The sequence below is a fragment of the Eptesicus fuscus genome, chromosome 4, assembly GCF_027574615.1.
Source record: "Eptesicus fuscus isolate TK198812 chromosome 4, DD_ASM_mEF_20220401, whole genome shotgun sequence".
In the NCBI taxonomy this organism is placed as follows: domain Eukaryota; kingdom Metazoa; phylum Chordata; class Mammalia; order Chiroptera; family Vespertilionidae; genus Eptesicus; species Eptesicus fuscus.
The window spans coordinates 8,900,088-8,913,877 of record NC_072476.1 but is presented as its reverse complement, the minus strand read 5'-3'; the positions used below and the strand labels follow the sequence as shown (position 1 = coordinate 8,913,877).

The window sequence follows — 13,790 nt, the reverse complement described above, 5'->3', positions numbered from 1 at the left end:
CGGGTCACATTCAACAGCAATAGCAATTTACTTCTTGAAAACATCTTGGTTCAACATTCTTCAAATGCATGGTATAAGCCAGAAAAACAAGGGAACTTTCCAACTGGCTCGAAACCAAAGGTTTTAGTATACTCCATAAATTCATGCTACAGTGCAATTGGTTTTCAATTATTTATGCTAAAAAAAAAAAAGCAAGTCATTCAAAATTTAATTCTGGAAACATATTGAAAGCAAATTCACAGCCCATGGTCCTGACTGAAATAGGCAGCGTTAAGACATTCAGGGAAAAGGTTAGGGTTCCCTATAGACTACGTCCCATGTCTGCATAACTTGAATTCAGAGAAACTGTAGTTAAACTGCTACATGGATTCTTAGGGTTTTTTGCAGGTGCTTCAATTCAAGTCGCACATCCTATCAACTCTCAATTTCCTATGTGCAGCACCTTACTGCACAGAGATTAAGGTGCAGTAAGAGCCAAGCTGAGCAGGAACTCAAAATTAGACAGCAGCTCCAATCACAGACCCACAGAGCGAGCCAGACTCTCAGCAGAACGGCTCGGGTAGAGAATGAGAGGAGAGGGCTCAAGACTCCAAAGTTCGCCCACCCCCTCTTTCAAACCCACTTCCCCTTCTTTCACTAAAGTAGGAGGCATCAGTTGCAGCAGCAGAATTTGAGTCAACACTCCGTCACACAGCCCATCTGCAAAAAGTGAGCATTCCCACACCATTTCTGAATCCTCACTGGCATTAATCTACCCAGAGATAATCAAGAGCCAACAGCAGTTCTGGTTGCTTAATTATCTCTCAATTCCCATCTTCCCACCCACCTTCCCCCTACTCCATTTCCCCATCCTCTCCATTGCCCAGAGAGTAAAAGCTGACTTATAAAAACTATGTTTTAAAAGAAGTCCATATTCAAATGTGTTATGTATCAAACTGTAATATTACTAGAGGCCTCCACTTGGTAACTGACTTTTCAGGAGACTGAAGAACTTGGGCCATCTCCCTGGATAAACCAGCACATCTTACAATGGGTACTAATTATTGAAGCTAAATCAGGCTTGCACCAGCCCATCTACATCAGCTGGCACATGTGAGCACACAACACAGTACACGAGGGCCATGTTCAAGCAGTGTCAGGCATGCTGGCCCTCCCCTGCTGCGGTCATGATCTGATGGCTGTACAATGACAACTGAACTCTGACATGCTGAGTGATGACAGGAATTTTCTCATCTGAATTTTTTTTATAAAATTATCCTTAGATTGCAAGTTAAACGGAAAAACTACACAATTTTTTCAAATGTAGAAATAACTAGAATGCGGGACTAAAGACTGAAATCTTTTTAACCCGTTTCATGTTTTGGGTTTATTTTTAAATATATTGTTGTTGATTTTAGAGAGAGGAAGGGAGAGGGATAAGAGAGATAGAAACATTGATGAGAGAGAAACATCAATCAGCTGCCTCCTGCACACCCCCTAATGGGGATCAAGCCTGCAACCAAGGTACATGCCCTTGACAAGAACTGAACCCAGAACCCTTCAGTCCATAGGCCAAGGCTCTATCCACTGAGCCAAATCAGTTAGGTCCCATTTCAGGTTTTTGTGGTGATCAAACCAGCCTCATTGATGGCTATGTAATGACAACTGACTTTCAAAGTAAACGCTATAAATTCAAATTTCTAAAATGAGTTTATATAAAAAGAAAAAATGTTTGGTCTGTTTCATAAATTGATTTGGTGCACCATTTCATTTGAAAAAAGGAATTAGCTGTTTTTAAAAAGTTTATGGGAATATTTTTTAAAAATCGAAGGAAAATCTCACATGTTAAAGTAACTTACTGACAAAAAATAAATAAAAATAAATATAACTCAAGAGATATTTGTTGAACTAAAGTCAGTTTATTCAGTTAAAATAAAGCGATAGTTCTTCTGGAGCCAAAATGGATTCCTAAAAAGGACATATCTTCCAATGACACCACAACTTTTTCTCATAGTAATCATTATAGAGTAGATCCTGGGGGAAAACCTGAGCCCATCACATTCAGGTAACCCCAACCTCCAAGGTTTATTTCATACTGGTTCTTAAGGCACAGGGTTTGTGAACTTGACAACTACTGGTCCTGCATTAAAAGGCTGTTGGGGCAAGTTCCTCACAATCTCCCCAAAGAATCCAACTCTATCTCTAATCCCATCCAGCCTACCCACCCTGCTCCAACCCAAAAAGCTAGCATTCCAACAGAAAGCAGAAAGACAAAGTATCCACAAGGGTCACAGGATGGATGCTCCCACCAAATGATGGTTCATGGAAAAGGAAACTCTGTCACCAAATCTGGTGTTTCTCAACTAAAACAAATAATGTGCTATTTGCATTTCAATCATGTCTATAATTGCAATACTAATAACCTACCTCAATAATGAAATGATCTATGAAAGCTCTAAGGAATGATCTCATGCCCAGCTCTGGCTGCTATCATTTTTATTTGGTCTTAGATAACAAATGAACACAGACCAAAACAAAACAAAAGAATTGGTCAGAACTACTCTGAAACTAGAGATTCATGCCCTCAGGCTGCAGGGCTTTTTCAACTGGATTTCAAATTGAAACTGTGTAAGGAAAGGAGAATGAGACTTTGCCAAGGTCAACAATCCAAATAGAGATGTAAAAACAAAAAACATGTTCAAGACATACAACTGGTTGAAGGATAGTAGAAAATTCTTCCCATTTGGCAAGAAGGCTGTTCAAGCAGGTGGTGAAGACAGAATCCACACTGCACTTGGTTAAGGAATTAATAGCAAGTAAAGATGTGGTCATATTCCCCACAGACTACACTTTCAAGTAATAAAGGAATAAAGAACACAAAACAAAGAACAAGTGCCATGACATGGTAAGAAGAGGCTTCAATTCCCAAGGCTACTCAAACACTGCCCTGACTAATTCACGAAGAACACTGAGGACTCCGATACACCCGACTGCTTCCCAGAACTTGAAGAACTAAGGTCAGATAAGATTAGCCTCAAAACAAGTCAGACATTCATGCAAAAAAATTCCACTTGGATTACAGATAGAAAATGTGAGAGGTAAAACAAAGTTTCTGAAAGAGAATATAGAACATCTTCATGACCCCGAGGTAGGAAAACTCTATAACCAAATCTGGACTGGACATATAAAAGCACTAAACATAGAGGAAAAGATTGATAAATCTAAATGTTTGTCGTCTTGTAACCAGGCGTGGCTCAGTGGCTGAGCATCGACCTATGAACCAAGATGTCATGGTTCCATTCCCGGTTAGGGCACATGCCCAGGTTGCAGGATAGACCCCTCAGTAGGGGGCGTGCAGGAGGCAGCCAATCAATGATTCTCTCACCATTTTTTTTTTCATCTCTTCCTCTCCCTTCCTCTCTGAAATCAATAAAATATATATTTTTTTAAATGTTCACCAAATGGCACAACAAAACAGTGCCACAAAATGGGAGAAGATATTTTCAATAAAGACAACAGAGAACTCTCATCGGTGTACAGCAGATCCTGGAATAACATTCTTTGGTTCAACATGGTTTTGTTATAACATTGCCAAGATGGATTAGTAACTTAACTCTAGTTTATATCAATTAGCCCGTGATAAAATAGGTTTCTTTATACATTGTTTCACTTAAAGTCACAGAATCTATGGAAGAGATCAAGTGAAGACTTCAATAAGGAAAAGACAAACAACTCAATATTTTTGACAGGCAAATAGTTATAAAAAGGTATTCAAAAGGCCTATACATAACATAAGTGCTAAACCTCACTAGTCATCAGGGAAATTCAAATTTAAAACAAGACAGTGCTACTCATCCACAAAATGGCTAAAATTCAAATGACAGTCACAAGTGTTAGTGAGGATGGTGAGCAACTATAATATGCATATGCTGCTCCTGGCAGGAGAAAACACTCGTTTAACCACGTTGGAAACCATTTTGCAGCTGAGCACATACATGCTTCTTAACTGCAATTCTACTCCTTGATAACACACCCAAAGAAATTTGTATACCGCCACCACCACCACCCGCCAAAAAAGGGGGAAAGTGCACAAATGTTCACAGCAAGCACCATTACTAGGATGTCCAAAAAAGTCAAAAGAGCCCTATTATGATTTGTGCACTTTTCTGTAAGTATACATACACAATTTTTAAAAACTTCATGTTATACCTATTTTTTAACATTCCGGCTGTTATTTTCAGACTCTGAACTTAGAAAATGTGCTTTTCCTCTATTAGCACAATTATTAAAAGTAATTTGGGAGCCTGCAGGTGACGTCTGAGCATGGGACTCCTAGATTCCTAGGAACCACCACCTATTTGTCTGCAGAGATGTCAGGGTGGCAACACAAAGCATTACAATCCCATAAGCCTATGATTTCCCGAGAGTTAACTTGGCTTCACTCAATAATGTGGCCAAGATGATGAGTTAAACTTGGCTCAGAATATACTCTTGGAGAGCCATGCTTATATCTAAAATAAACCAAACTCTTCTGTCCCAGTGATTTCAACTGTGCCTGCCTTAATTTTATCTGCTCCTTTTCCTGCACTGCTCATGGCTCAGCAATTCAGAGACCTCTACTACTGACTCATTTATTATGGAACTAGCTACTAAGTCAACCAAGACCCATAATCACATAATAAAATATAAGAAAAACTCGAAAGAAGAGGAGGGTTACATAATGTGAAATCTTCTTCGACTCTTCCCAAATCCTCTATCCTGACAGCGAACGCCGTCAGGTTTGATGCTTGCTTGGACACTATTTCTTAGGCTGGTGTGCCTTTCCCTCACTACTACTTCTACCAGGCCCTAACTACCTCCTGCCTAGATTACTATAATTTCTTTTACCTGGTCACCTTGAGATGTCAGCTTTCCCAATTCCAATCCAATCTGTACTGCACCACCAGATAAATTCTCATAAATATAGATTTTCTGCCACAATTACTCTATTTCTAGCTTTGAAGAGCCTTTAAATCTGGGTGACTGAGAAACTCAGCTATTCATTCAACAAATAAGCTCAATTCGCACTAAGTATCTGACACTGCATTTAGCCCCTGAGATACAAAGATTAGTAAGATTGTCCTTGACTTCAAAGAACTGAAGTGGCCTGAGGGGATAGGGCAGGGTCTATGAATAAAAAGCAGAATATAATGGTGTACATACTATAGTGGTGACATACACAAAAAATGCCTCAGGAGCCCAATGAGAACCAACTCTGAGGGAAATGGGAAAGCTTCAACAGAGGTGATCATATATTTTGGATTTTGAAAAATGCAGAGAAGTTTACTAGGAGGAAAAAAAAGGGAAGAATGCCTGATTCACCATTACTCACCACAGGAAGCCATCACTCAGTCTGAACATTCACCGTCTCATAGCAAATTCCCATTCTGCATTCGTTCCTGGGTGTGCAATGCATAGTTCAACCTTGATGCAATTTCTTACTAAGAATCCCGTCTCTGTTTTCATCTTTTTGTTTCTGTCCTGTAACCAGTTTTGCCCGTGGCACCGTTCTCTGCTCATTTCTGAATGGCACAATTAAACAGCACAGGCCCTGGCCTCCAGTTCCTTGGTTCCCATCAGAATGCACCTCACCCTTGGCCTAGTTATTTAATCTATCACTCTTTTTCCTCTTGTGCACAAAGGGGAATAATAAGGAAACCTAACACATGAGGTTATTCTGAGAATTAAATAAAATAATTGATATAAAGCACATAGTCAACATAATGCAGGAAATAAAGTAGGAGCTGAAAGTCCTATCTGCAGCTGTTAATACTTCATAGATATTAGAACATAAACTGTCTGGGAAGAACTGCCTTTACATCTGTATTTATACCATCAGGTATGAGACTGGTGCTCAAATACTTTAGACCAAATTCAAGAGTAAAAAAAAAGCAAACAAGTAGACTATTAGTATCATTCTTCGTTTCTCAGGAATACTAGTAATCCTCTAAATTCAAGATACATATGACTGTTTAAATTTCCCCCTTTAAGAACTCTGATCATAATGACCTTTGCTCAGATGCATTCAATGAACATGTTTTGAAAAACAGAAGACTGCTAATAATTTATCTTTAAAAAACGAGACTACAGTTGGAAATGCGGTATTTTGTCCCTTAAAATAAGGCACTTAGATGACAGTTTTCTGATTAAATCTGTAATGTTTTTACAAAATTGGCTCTAAAACACCCTTTTACAAAATTGGTATTTGAGAAAAAAATGACCTTTTTTAAGAAACTTTAATTAAGCTTTTGCCACCTTTTAAAGCATAACCTTTTACAAAATTGATATGAGGGGTGAAATGACTTTTTTTTTTTTTTTTAAGAAACAAGCTTTTTGCCACCTTTCCATGAGCCACATTTTGTATATCCTACAAGGAGGTGTATCATATGGGCCTCCTGTATTCAGTTTCATGGCCTCCTTGATACCAAGCTAGCATCCCAGAGTCCCACTGTAATATTGTGACATATCTAGAACAATTTTATGACTCTATTTGCTATTATATAAAGGTTTCTTAGAAAAGTGATTCTATACTAGGTGCTAACCACAGTTAAAAAGTATGCAAAACATACCTCATGTGTTACAACAGATGCCATTAGCAAAGAAATTCAATCTCATATAAACTGTCTCTAGAAGCTAACAGGATTACCATGGATGTCTAAACAAAAGAACACTTTCCTTACTCTTCACCACTGCAAAGAAAACAGACGAGGAAAGACATCTCTTTGGCCTTTAGGCCTGCATACAGAAGTATGAGATGAAATACTAAGCTTAAATACCACACAATGGGAATCAATGTGACATCTACTGGATTCCATCCCCTTCTGAAGTTGGCGCAAAACGCTAGAAAGCAGGAAAGCACACGGAAGCCCCAGTCAAAAGAATGATATTCAAAACAAGTCTTCTTGCCCTAGCCGGTTTGGCTCAGTGGATAGAGAGTCAGCCTGGGGACAGAAGGGTCCCAGGTCGAATTCCAGTCAAGAGCACATACTTTGTTGCAGGCTCCTCCCTGGCCTGGAGGCCCTGGACAGGGCTCATGAAAGAGGCAACCAATAGATGTGTTTCTCTCATATCAATATTCTCTCTGTCTTTCCCTCTCTCTTCCACACTCTAAAAATCAATGGAAAAATATCCTCGGGTAAGTATAAAACAAAGAAAACAACAAATCTTCTTCCCATCTTTTCTGTCACTGCTCTTGTGTCTCAAATTGCAGATACTGTCCTTAAAAAACAAACTGCTCTTGTGTCTCAAACTGCAGATACTGTCCTTAAAAGACAAACAAAAAAAGAAATAACTAAACACATCTTGATGAAGCAGGCATCTCACTTTATTTCTCTAAAAGCAAACTGGCGAAACCAGTTGAATCTTCCAAGTCTAGCACTCAGAGTGTGGTCACTGAAACCCTGGGACATTGAATGACTTACTCAAAAGTGCACCGCTTGCCCTGGCCGGTGTGGTTCAGTTGGTTGGGCCAACCCAAAGGGTTGATGGTTTGCTTCCAATGAGGGCACATACCCAGGTGATAGGTGGTAGGTTCAATCCTCAGTCAGGGTGCATATGGGAGACAATCGATCAATGTTTTTCTCTCACATCAATGTTTCTCTCTCTCACTCTCCCCCCTCTCCCTCTAATATCAATTTTTTTTAAAAAGTGCACAGCTAGTAAGTGGCAAGCCAGATCTCTGAATTGCAGTCCTATCCACACCCACTTCAAGATTTCCCTCAGCTGTTGTGACAGAGACATAGAGCCAAGGTTAAACAGAGAGGAGACTGAGTACAGATATACAGTTGACCTTGAACAATGTGCTAATTAGGGACACTGACCCCCAATGCCGTCAAACATCTGCACATAACTTCTAACTCCCCAAAAACTTAACTACTAATAGCCTACTGTTAACCACAAGTCTTACCAAGAATATAGTCGATTAACACATTTTTATGTTAAATGTATTATATACTGTATTCTTACAATAAAATAAGCTAGACCAGTGGTCGGCAAACTCATTAGTCAACAGAGCCAAATATCAAGAGTACAATGATTGAAATTTCTTTTGAGAGCCAAATTTTTTAAACTTAAACTTCTTCTAACTAGACTCGCCCAGGCAGTGGTATTTTGTGGAAGAGCCACACTCAAGGGGCCAACGAGCCACATGTAGCTCGCAAGCCGCAGTTTGCCTACCACGGAGCTAGACAAAAGACAATTATTAAGAAAATCATGAGAAAATATATAAATTTTATGCATTCATGACATACCTAACAATTATGTACACAGTTCCTGGGGGGAAATTGTCTTCTACTGAAAGAAAGAAACAGAGAGCCATACTATGTCCCAGGAAAGCAAGGACAGGGTAGGTACACTTACCACAACTTATGAACATGCATCTGGAACTAACTACTGGAGCTATGCATTTGCCTCAGAAGGGCTCATCACTGTCTTGCCTACAGCTTAGTAAATCTGAACAGTGTTTGCCCTTGGAAGTGAGCCCTATGCAATTTGGCTCAGTGGATAGAGCAATAGCCTATGGACTGAAAGGCCCCAGGTTCAATTCCAGTCATGGGCACATACCTCAGTTGCAGGCTAGATCCTCGGCCCTGGTTAGGGCACATGCAGGAGGCAACCAATCAATGTGTCTCTCTCACATAGAAGTTTCTCTCTTTCTGTTTCTCCCTCTCCTTTCTATTCTCTAAAAATCAATGGAAAAATATCCTTGGGTGAGGATTAACAAAAAAAGGGAAGTAACTATAGATATAACTTTGTACAATATCATCATGCAGATACTTAATAATTGATTAAAACATATATTCTGGCCACATCTAACCATAATTCTAGTCATTAAAAGTCACTTTTATGCTTTAGTCTAAAACTACCATAAAGTTGACCAATGTTAAAATGTTCCCCCAGTATTTCTTGATTTTGCACAAAGTGTCCAGTCAGATTTTCTGTCTCTTCCATGAACAAAGGGATCTGTTTATTCTGAGGACCATGAGTTAGAAGCAGGGTGATTGCCAGGCGTCTGGGTCAGAAAGCCCACTGGTCCCACTGTGGTAGGGATGAGGTAGAGGCAGCACATTCTGTCCCATGGGGACCAATTAGAGAAAACATCTTATACACAGGGGACACTATGTTTTATGCTGGAAAAGCCTGTCCATGTACCACTGGACAATACATTAAAAACAAGAGACACCATTTAGCTTCCAATGGACAGGTGTACTGGTTTCACAATTTTTTTTAAAAAATCGAAAGACTAAGGAGTCATAACAAGTAAATGCTATACCTGATTCTCGACTAGATCCTGTACTGAAGGAGAAAAAAATGCTATAAAAAACATAACTGGCCGAAACCGGTTTGGCTCAGTGGATAGAGCGTCGACCTGCGGACTGAAAGGTCCCAGGTTCGATTCCGGTCGGGGGCATGTACCTTGGTTGCGGGCACATACCCAGTGGGGGGTGTGCAGGAGGCAGCTGGTCGATGTTTCTCTCTCATCGATGTTTCTGACTCTCTATCCCTCTCTCTTCCTCTCTGTAAAAAATCAATAAAATATATTTTAAAAAAAAAAACATAACTGGGCCAACTGACAAAATCAGACTACAGATTGTAGATCAGTTAAAAGCAATGAATCTGAATTGTTCAATTAATTGAAGTTGATGACTGCACTCACTCTGGTTATGCAATACAATACCCTATTAGGAAATACACTATATAGGAATATTAGCCTATGGCATAGGCAACTTAATTGCAAGTAGGTCAGAAAAAAATATTGGTTGTATGCATGTGTATGCATATGCAGTTGACTCCTAAAACAATGGGGATTTGATTTATGCACGTCCACCTATACACAGATTTTTTTTTAAATAAATACACAGTCAACCCTCTATATTCCCAGGTTTTGCACCTGCAATTTCAACCAACCACAGATCAAAACAATTGGCAGTCCAAGTCTGCGGAGAGCTAACTATATGCATTGTTCTACAGTATTTTACATATGGGACTTGAGGATCAGCGGATTTTGGTATCTCCTGGTGGGGGAGAGCAGACCTAGAATCAATAACCTACTTATACCAAGGGACTGAGTTTTGGGGGAGTCAAAAGTTAAATGCAGATTTTCAACTGCACGGGGGTTGGCATCCCTAACCCCCTGCGTTGTTTAAGGGTCAATTGTACATACAGAGAGAAAGTGCAAATAAAGCAAATGGAAAATGTTAGCAATAGGTGAGTATGGGTAAAGGGTATAAAAGTGTTCTTTGTACTAGTCATTCCTTGCAATCTTTCCATCAGTTTGAGTTATTTCCAAATAAAGTGTTTTAAATGTCATCTGTTGTATTGGTACCCTTCACCTTGCTCCTCACTATTCTAAACTAGCTGGACAAACAGAAAAGAGAATGTGAGAAAAGGGTAGAACAGAAAGGAGATTACTTTATTTCTCAGACACCAGGTTTAATATCACACATTGTTTTGGGAAAAATGATATTAAATAGTCTGGACATTAAAAAATTTGCATCTGCTGGTTGGGCAACAACCATATCTCACTAGGAGCTAAAATACATATAATTTTATATACTTATTTATATTCCAGTCAGAAGGCTTTCATTATACAGCCAAAAAAAAAGGCAAATGAGAAAATAGTTCTTCTGCAAGAAACTGTCTAAAATAAGTGAGTAATATAACCAAGAATAGGCTCTCTCTTCACAATCCAATCTGCTATTTCCCAGGTACATATCCCAGGAGGATAAAGTATTAATATCTGTATGCCTCGTCAACTAGACTCAAAAGATACTTATTGAACACATTAAGGCATGCGACCAAGAATTCCTAAAACAGGATCACAAAATCTTTAGAGAGAAATAAATAAACCCCAGAGAACAAACTCATTTATAGATGAGGAAAATTAAGCTCAGCGAGTATCTTGCCCAAAGTGGACCAGCTTCCCTGCGACAGCTCCTCTGCCTCTGAGAGCAGCACAGAGGAGTTTTGCTCCCAGGGCCATAGGATGAAGACTGAGCTGGCATTACCTGGATGAAATCAGGTAACCAATGAGTGTAAAACTGATGGACCACTGTAAACGCATGCTGGAAATCTAAAATCACAATTAACACTACAGCTTACACGTAAATCATTTCATTTCAGCTGCTGCTACCAACTACAACTGCTTAAGAGCAAGTCCATTATAAAAGCCACACCCCCTTCATTCTAAATTATTCCTGAACAGAATTGGCATTTTAAATAACAGTTAAAATAATGTATTTGATTTTGGCATGACTCTCCAGATTAGCCCTAGCCGGTTTGGCTCAGTGGATAGATCATCGGTCTGCGAACTGAAAGGTCTCAGGTTCAATTCCAGTCAAGGGCACATGCCTGGGTTGTGGGCTCAATCCCCAGTAAGGGGCGTGCAGGAGGCAGCCGATCAATGATTATCTCTCACCATTGATGTTTCTATCTCTTTTCTCCCTCTCCCTTCCTCTCTGAAATCAATAAAAATATATATTTTTTAAAAATGAATCTACAGGTTTTTTTAGACTATTTTATTTATTTCTGCTCTTATTTTTATTATTTCCTTTTTTTCTACTAACTTGGGGATTTGTTTGTTGTTCTTTTTCCAGTTCCTTTGAGTGTAAAGTTAGATTATTTGAGATTTTTCTTTTTTCTTGGGATAGGCCTGTAATGCTATGAATTTCCCTCCTAGGACTGATTTCATTATGTCCTGTTGATTTTTGGTTGTTGTGTTCTCATTTTCATTGGTTTCAAGGTATCTTGATTGCTTCCTTAATCTCATTGTTAACCATACATTGTTTAGTAAGATGCTATTTAGCCTCCACTTGTGCATTTCCCAGAGTTTTTTTAATGTGTGATTGATTTCTAGTTTAATACAATTATGATCAGAGAAGATGCTTATTATGATTTTAACCTTCTTCAGTTTACTGAGACTTGTTTGGTTCTCTGATATGGTGCCTATCCTAGAAAATGTTATATGTGCACTTGAAAAGAATGTACAGTATATTCTGCTGCTTTGGAGATACCAATTAAATCCATCTAATCTAGTGTGTCATTTAAAAAATAAATAAATAAATAAATAAAAATAAAAACGAATCTACAGACTATATTATAGACTGCTGAGATTAAGGGGAGCATAATCACTTCATTTCTCCCCTCCAGGTTCTATCCAGCTGCCATATAGTCTCCAGAACCCACGTGCAGATCAAAGTCTAATGTCCTCACCCTAACCAGTTTGGCTCAGTGGATAGAGTGTCGGCCTGCAGACTGAAGGGTCCCAGGTTCAATTCCAATCAAGGGCACGTATCTCAGTTGCAGGCTTGATCCAATTGATGTGTCTCTCTCACATCAATGTTTCTCTCTCTGTCTCTCTCCCGCTCTTTCACCCTCTCTCAAAATCAATGGGAAAGTATCATTGGGTGAGGATTAACATAATGTCCTCTTCACGACTGGCAAAGCTTTGCAATCAAGCCTCCTCCTTCCCACCCTGAAATGACCTTACCCACTCAGGCCTAGCTACAACAGGAAGGCAGGACACAGAGGAAGACAAGCTTCTCCTGAGGGTAAGCAGGTGGCAGAGTACAAGCACAGATAATAACCCCCTGAATGTGCACTAAGGCAAGAACGAGGGTACACAGAAACGGTACAAGGGTACATGATGAAAGAGAATCATTGGTTGGCTGCCTCCTGCACGCCCCCCTACTGGGGATCGAGCCCACAACCTGGGCATGTGCCCTGACTGGGGCTTGAACCAGTGATCTCTTGGTTCATGGGTCAACGCTCACCCACTGAGCCACACTGGCCAGGCAGTACCTGTATCATCTGCACAAGCAATGAGAGGACCGACAGGCTTCATGAGAATCAGTGCTGCCACTGAGAGGCACTTGGCCACAGCAAGGCAGGCAGAGAAAATAACAGGTTAGAGCCAGTCCTAGTGAACAGCCTATGACTCTGGGCGAATCCTGCAAGGTCATAGAGCATCCTTGGTATTATATGCAATCAGGTATGAATACTGCGACTGATTATAAAGCACTAAGCAAATGTTGGCTAATATAGTCAGACTTTCCACACTACAAGTTTCTCTTTCCCAAACTCCATGCTTGGATTTGCTTTTATAAAGGCAAAGTCCCTAAGTTGTCACTAACTTGTCCTTCTCAATACACCCAGCACCACCTTCATGATCAGTCACATGACTCAAAGGCTCTCAAAGTATCATTACCACCTGCCAAAGGGAGCTTACACATCCCACACGATACAAACAACGTGGGAGCAGCTGCTAGGGGACCTTTGGCAGTGTTCCATTATGTAAAAAGTGTGCCTGTGCTATATAAGCAGAGATCTGTATTCAGTAGGAAGTGATTCTTCCTGGGGAAGGGGGGGGAGCGACAGGAGGGGGGGAGGGCTAAATGCCTCTCCCATCGCCACAGAGGACTACTAGCCCCAAACGGAGAAGATACCCTCGATCTGCAGCCAGCCAGGGCCTCTCATGTGTTCTGGGTCTGCACAGCACTTCTAGTCAATCCAATTTTAAGTTTTCCTTTCAATAGTATGCTTCGTAATCCAAAGTATGATTATGTTCAAAAGTTATGACTTCTACAACACAGAAAACTATATTGTATTATTGAAACTATACATGATTCCCCCCACTACCTCACTGGAGATTCACTGGGTTAGACAAGCAGAAAGGCAGCAGTTGGTTTGTTTATGGGGGAAGGGTGCACAGGAGAAGAGAAATAGATACTGCCCAGCCAGTGTGGCTCAGTGGTTGAGCATCGACCCATGAACCA

At 40.0% G+C, this 13,790-nt stretch overlaps 1 protein-coding gene across 5 annotated transcripts in view; it reads right to left on the bottom strand.

Moving 5' to 3' along the window:
* Positions 1 to 13,790, bottom strand: part of XPO6 (exportin 6) — a 127,714-nt gene that overhangs the window by 87,315 nt on the left and 26,609 nt on the right. The window lies entirely within an intron of this gene.